Genomic DNA, 8,158 nt, shown 5'->3' on the forward strand with positions numbered 1-8,158 from the left:
GTAAGGAACGTGGGAATTGTTACGAAATGACAGTTTCTTATCCGATATTCGCAATTTTTCAGGAAACTTCAATAACAAAAATACGATGTTGATTCGCCCACGGTTTCATTATTACTGGATTGGCATCAGCTGAGTTCTACATTGTTGCAACGATTGACAGTACAGAAGCATTATAAGAGCAGAGAAACAGTTGTTTTGAAGTTTTGTTTGTTTTCGGACTAAATAAATTATTAAAATTTATTTATTTTTAAATTTTGTTTAAAACTATAGGTCTACGGCCTACCTCAAATTGTTAAGCCAACCAACCAAATAAAACCAAATAAAAGGAAGTTATTGCGAGAATCAGAGATAAAAGTCTCCCTAGGGTAGAGTCGCATTGTTGTTTTTCCGGAGAGGTTTCGTTTTTAGCCAAACACTGTCAAACTGTTTGCATTTTCAGACTTTCGACTGTTTTATGACGGAGTTTGTACCGTGCTCAAAGACTCAAATTTATGGATCGGATTCGGGTAAGAATGTTTGAGTAAAAAATTTCGACTAAAAAAGTGTAACCACAATGTATGCTTATTTAAATCAAAGTCTTTGTAAAGAAATGACTGTGTATAAGTGTATAATATTTCATATGATGGTAGTGAAGTATACACATTTAGGTTGTCCGTCTGAATTTCTTGCTGTTGGCAATTGAACTTGGTGATCAAAGTACATACGAACGAACTAAAACTAACCAATTATTGGGGTTTAAATTTTGTCGATTAAAACAAGTACTAAATTAGAAAATAATGGTCAGGATTATTAGGATTGGGCACATTTGATAAATACAAGATTTTAAATGTAATTTAATGTAAATAACTATTAAGTATTAGTCTACGTCTACTTAAATTCCCTACTTAGATCCATCGTTGCATTAAAAAATTAAGTAAACAAAGGTTCAGGATAACTATGCTTGCTACATCATTATGTTATCAAACTCCTAACTCTTTGGTATACACGGTGTATCGAAACCCGTGTATAAACACATTCTGTATCAAAGCCATTGTTATGCACAGAGTACACAAAATGGCCATTGTACTTTGTTCCGTCAGCTGTGTTAGAGTTTATAAAGGATGATAGATCAGGTGACATCACACACATTGATTTCTATTGATTTAAAATATAAAGGTAATAGATAAATTGTATCAATGTGGCATTGTAATAGATTTCATAATGCCATTTTACAGCAGTACCATTTACCAACGAAAATACAGCAGGCCAAAATAATATACAATGTTTTTCTGTCGGAAAAAATGAATTTTCAAGTGCATACCCTTGCCAATCAAGGGAAAATAGATATGTCCAGGGACACTCTCACATTTTGTTAAGGTAAGGGTATAGTGTGTATAAGTCTCTATTATTTTTTAGCGTTTTTAATTTTTTTTCTTAAATTTGGGTTAAAATATTTCGTTTGTATTTTCAAACTTTTGAATAATGATTTTGGTTTTAAATTTAGATGAATAGTTTTGTTGAAATATTTTTCCTTTGTAATATTAATGGGGACCAGGAGCATTGACTTTAAAATGTTTTTAACACCATACAATATACCTATAATTAAAAAAATATGTAAAAACACAATTTTTCCTCCTTTATATGTATACAAATTGTCAAGGTACTGAATTTTTGAAAATCTATATTTATTCCTTAATTTAATTTAATTTATGTTTTTTTAAACATGTATTGTAGGTCGAACTTTAAATTACAAGCTATGAAAGGTTCGCGTTAAGTATATTGATGTTTAACGACTGTAGAAAGCTCAGAAGGGTTACCTTTAAAATAAATAAAATTAATTGTGTTTTCAAAGTAGTATTTTGCAGTGCTAGTGTATCCCGTCAGATGTACAAACTGATGTTTAACATGTTGAGGAAACAGTTGATTCTTCGTCACATGGTAAATTATGGTGATAGCCTTTGAATGTTTGTTTGCAATATTAATTATCGAAGAAAATTTAAGCAATCGATCGAAAGGAAACATGAATGTTTTATTCATATCTTAAACAATAAAAGCTGTGTATAATATTTCAGTGATCACGATTATAATTGCCGGGTAATTTAGCCTTTCATATGGACCAACAACAGAAACCTGTTTTGGTGGATAAGAGGAAGTGAGGATTATTTGATATTATCCGTTTAATTGCATAAACTATCTGACATAAAACTATCACCGGTCTTTTATGGTTTAATTTATAATCAAATTTCAAATTCACAGTGAAGTGAAAACGTGTTATACAATTTACAGTCTACATGGTACACGTATTTAGTTTTATTAAAAAAAACAATTATGGTTGTCCTGGGGTCTGACCACGGTACGAACTGAATAATTTTATTTCAAGGTGTGAATGCTTGCTTAAATTACCATCACACGCTTTGTATACATGAGCAGTCAAAATTCTACATTAAATCTTTTAATCTATTAATGTCTTGTATGAATTTGGTAGACTAATGTTGATACGTCTTGAAGGCATTATGGATACAAATGAAAGTTAATTATCCTTACAAAATACTCTTAACTTGCGTTATAAAGTCAATGGTTAAACTAATAGGAATGCTTTGTTCCTTTCGAGGGATTTAATAGTTGATAGTTCAATTTCTGGAATAAACGCTATGAAAGGAAACAACTCAAAATTATTTCTCGGAATATATGCAAAACATAAATTCAAAATATAAAAAGCACATTAGGACGTTTCTGGTTGCTGTAGGCCTCTAATCAGTTGCTAGTTACGATTGTACGTGATCACACACAGTTCGAGGTTCCAGAAGTGTATCATTCATCATCGACAAGAACATTACCTTTCTCTTACCTTCCTCCTATCAAATGCTGGCTTTGGAAATGCACAATTATCAACATATCTAGTAAGTATAACTGTAACCAACATACAAAATTATCTATGCTATGATTAATGTAGACGTGCCAAATCTAGTGGATTTTCTATAATTAGAAATAAATCTATGGAGAAGTTTTCCTGTTACTGTACTTTGAAAATACGTAGTCTGGAATAGTAACAGATTTATCTTTCCAACAGATTTGTCATGCTAGCATTAAGAAGATTAATTATAAATATACATAAATTATATTATATTCTGTGGTTATCAGAAACTGTTTTGGAGTGGTTTAATACCTTAAATAAATTAACTGCCTACTTTTCCTCCATCATATTTAACTCTAGGTAGGGTTATATAATGATGTTATCTGGTTTACCAATTATCTTGAACTAAAACGAGTGTGAAACATGACCAGCAGAAGATATGGCAAAGGATTTCCAATTAAGCTAACAACTGTTGTTAGCGCGAACCAAACACCTGTAAAGCCAAATTATAAGACAACGGTCTCGCATCTCACTGCTTTAAGGTTTCAAGTTATAACTAATTTTAATGTTTTGCTACCCAATTGGGCAAAAAATCGTTCTATGCTATGTTATGCACCCACCGAAGATATGCGTAGCTGTCTGCATGGTTGGTTGATTGACTGGTCGCTTGGTTACTCAGATGCTTGACGCAACGTCGTGTTAGAACATGTTTTTGTACAATATCTTTTGAAGCTAAAACCTTCTTTGGGCACTTTCACAAAATCATTGGAACCTCACAGATGTAAAAGACAATTTTATTTTTAGTTAATACGTTTATACATACTGTTTTCATATTCACATATTCATATTTATCTAAAACATTTAATCATATAATTAAATTAAGTTCAAAACTAATTCTAGCAATGACTTTAGAAAAACTCTAATTTGTATACCTTAATAGAATAATTACTAACAAAAGTAAAAAAAATTATGAATTTTAACTCTACACAAATACAAATCGTAAAATCAGACTCAGAAATAAATTTAATAAACGTAGTTAAACAAGTAAAATTAATTCTCTGATGTAATCAAACAAGCTGTATATGAAACGCCCCAGTTTGTATGTAATTAGGTAACTGAAAGTTTAATAATGCATTGTGCATGGGATGGTAGATCAGGGGGAGGGGGGAGCTTGGTTGTCACGACAACCATTCTGACCTTGTGTGACCTTTGTGACTCATCCTGGTGGCAACCGACAACCCTCACAACCATAAACCTTCATCTCCATCAAATGTCAACTGATCTGATAACTGTCAACCATTTACCGATAATCGGTTATCGGTAAACTATCAACTGGGCACAGTGAACTATATAACGACCACTGAAAAGAGGCGAATATCAACCGATATCCATAAACCCTTGACCAGTTACCAGTCAACAACTTTTGTTTAAATCTGGAAAAAGTGCGCTGTAAACCCATTGCATAGCTTTTAACATCAACTACCAAAGACACTACTGAAACTTTTGTGTTGATATGTACATTTTTAGAAATTTCATCTGTAGGGAAGAAGCTATTCCCGTAGGTCTCGTGATAAGATCTATCCACGGGACCGATTTACTTGTTTATTTATAGAGTTTACCACATTACATAATTCAGAATATGTTTTGTAAAACGCAACCCAAATTACAAGCAGACCTATAAAGAGGGGACAAAACAAGACAATGAGTTGCATCCATGGGCCAACGTTCTTATTATTGTACAGTTGTACATGGTTTTAGTGTTACTGTAATGGGCATATTGTGGACCCTCAAGTAAAAATTACAACCTTAATTATCATAAGGGTAGATAAAAAAAAAAAATACTATGGATTCTGACAAAAAATTTGTGTATTTTTATACAAACCCCAATAACTGCAAATAGGCAAAAATGAAAAGTAAGTAATATTTATAAGTGATATGTACATGTACAACCTATGTTTTATACAAAATTGAAACATCTAAATTCTACGATAATGTGTAAGCCCCAATATGAGGAGCTTGTGAGGTAAATGTTGAAAACAAAGTTGTTTATGCGAACCAACACCGGCATATTTGAACACTTGGTTCTTTTCACAAGACTCTTTACATTTTACATGTTTACATTTCCATTTATTTAATTGTGTTTTATAGCTTTGTATCATTTTAAGATAATTAAATAAACTCTAGTAAAGCCTAATTGACCCTAACCAAACTCCTGGACTGGACGCCAATCACTATATTTGATCTACGTCGCTTTACAGACAGAATGTAATAAGAAAGCAAGATCTGTTTACGATAGTTCATGACGAATTTCAGATAAACATATTGTAAGACCCTTTTGTTTTCGATTGCAGAATCCTAACATTTCATAGTGTGAAGAGAATTTTTTTTATTCGTGTGTATATTATCTATTGGATATTTCCCGTTTTTATCGATATTCATGTCTATAGTGTTCTAAATATGAGGTAGGCCTACCTGTCTGGTTTTCACTTTTGCAAGGACTCACTCAACCAAATAAGCTTAATATTGAACATATATAACCTCCGTACAAAAAATGACATTATTAGTCATATTCTCGTTTCGATATTTACAAGGTTAGTTTGGGGCTATCAATAGAGGGTAACACTATTTGGTGCCCATAGAAACGATACGTGAACCCACAATGTTTACGTTTAATGTGTCTTTTCTCAAATGCTAGTAGCAGGTCATGGAGCCATGCTCGATGGAGTTTGATTCAATTTATAGTTAAAAACAATCGAATTCCAATTGAAAAAATGTTTTTATTATATTACATTATATATGATTGCTGTAATGAAAACTCTTAATTAAAAATATAATTTGATGTGCATATTGACCCATTCTTAGGCTTGTAATTTTCCCTCTGAGGAGATAGCGTTTATTTTTTCTAATATTTAACTCTACCAAGACTTTTTTTCTCACCCTGTGATGTACAAGGCATAAGCAACTTCTGATTCAGCCTGATATGACATAGTTGCTGGGTCACAACAGTTGCTATCGTGTAATCGGCATAAATCAGTAATTTAGATCAGCGCAATCTGTAGGTGGCTCACATCAACTAAGACAAATTTTATTAAAAACCTGGCTAAAACTTTAACATGGGGATGGAATGTCTAGTTGTATTAATGGTCAAAGCTAATATCCAAGTGATCTAACATCCGATGATGTGTGAAGCATTAATTATGTACAGGAAATGCTGATAAGAGACCATCACTGGGGTAATTCTTATCTAGCGATCAAAATTTACCTTCCCTTCAAAAACATTCAATATTTTCTTTTTGAGATAAGTTGCATGATTGTATGTACATTTGTCAATGCTGGCCAGTTTTGGCGTGTTAATTTATTTTTAAGCATTTAGTGTTAAAACGTCGTTCACTAAGAGCATTGTTCAAATATCTCAGGATATCAGGAAAAAATATTTAAATGCATAATCTGATAATATTATATCTAAAATAATCACTGATTGTCCTTAACACTAATATGTTCGATACACATATTCCTAAAATAATGCACATGGAAATTTATTTTGATCTTATATTGAACAAAACACACAACCAAGCATAAAGGATTTCCATGGAGCGTAAAGGAGAAATATCAAGGCTTGTTAATTTTATCCATGATGCCACATCCTACAATATTGACGAATCAACATTTTAATTTAAACAGTTTTAAATTTTATAATAACATGTTTATACCAAATATAAAATTATAAGGTCAGAATGACATTCAAAAAATCACAATTGATCTGTTTATATTTAGGAATATAAGGACGCCAGATCATTTAAAGTGATCAATTGTAGGTTGTCACTTGCAGCATGTATGTTAGGCTGTCGATTTAAAGCACCTCCCCCCTCCACTCCTTAACCCTGCTCTACCATTCCACTCCCAATACATTATGTAACTCATCTAATTACACACAGTTGATGTTTCAAATTCTGATTGTGGGATTTTATTCTAGAGGATAAATTACTAGTTTACTTTGTGACTACAGTGATTCGGCAATTAGAAAATGAAAATGAAATTTCGACACATAATTACAATTATTAATTATTCTCGTCCACCCCTTGTCATTGTATCTAAATCTCCATCCTGTGTCCCATACTTTCTACTTTTTAGGGTTGTTGTTTAACCGTATTTGTAGAAAAATACTCTATGGTCGAAAGAACTCTGTTTTGATCGATAAATATAGTACCCAGAACATATCAAAAATTATTTAACACCGTAGAAACAAATAAATACTAGAATTTAGTGCGGCAACTTTTTCTGTTATTTTAAACTGTCGTTTAAACCATTGCTCTGTAAAAACTCAAAAGTACTACAAGCTGAAAATAAAAAAGTAGTTTAGATTTGTCCGCTACTTCAGTACAGAGAAAGTAATACAGTAATACGTTATTACAAATGTTGTTACAATTATTACAAATGAGGTAAATGTTATTATAATTTTAACTACTAATTACCAGGTTTGATTGAAAGTTTAAAGTTCCAATTCAAAAAGAATCTTCTCAATTCTCACATTTTGCGCTCCGTATGCAAATGCACTCAGCGGACTAAGAAACCAAGCTTTTGATATGCAAAACATTGTTCGTCTACCTTGCATATATCTGGTTGCCTGTAAAACAGAGACTGCAGAATGTAGAGGATATATTTATTGGAAATTGGTGATAAAACTGAAGTTCCAAGAGAACAAATACGATTTGATATTAATTTCATATTTTTGGGTTACTGAGGTTTTCCCGCCCTATATAATTAACTACCGGATTTAAAATGCAACGGTACAGGACTATTATCGGATAAAAGAAATAAATTGTCACGTGACATCTGTTTAGAAGATAAGTATTCCCATCTAAACTGCAGAATTCGTCTTTATGCGTGGAAACCGGCTGTTCCGAATTACATTCGGTTTTAATTGACTATTCGACTGCCGTACGTAGGACGGGCCCTCAGCTCGTATCATAGGCCTACTAATACGACTCGTATCATATAATAAAACACATTTTAATACACTGTGTTGTAACTGTATGGACACATCGAACGCCCTCTGATATTAAATGATCTTTTATGAGGATTGTAATGAAAACATAAATAATATTACAAACCAAATATTATACCCTGCATAACATATTGTGCTAGATTATGCAACGTATTGTATTGTGTAATGTGAAAACACGTTATATTGTATTATATTGCACAATATATGTGCTATGTTGATAAAGAAATCCTATACTAAGGCATATCTTTGAGTGTAAATACTTTAGGAAATGTTGATCATAAAACTAGTCGTAGTGTTACATAGGCCTACTGTATAGTTTA

This window comes from Macrosteles quadrilineatus, unplaced genomic scaffold (genome assembly GCF_028750875.1).
Source record: "Macrosteles quadrilineatus isolate MER2022 unplaced genomic scaffold, UCM_ALF_1.0 Scaffold_9__3_contigs__length_116548681, whole genome shotgun sequence".
Taxonomy (NCBI): Eukaryota; Metazoa; Arthropoda; class Insecta; order Hemiptera; family Cicadellidae; genus Macrosteles; species Macrosteles quadrilineatus.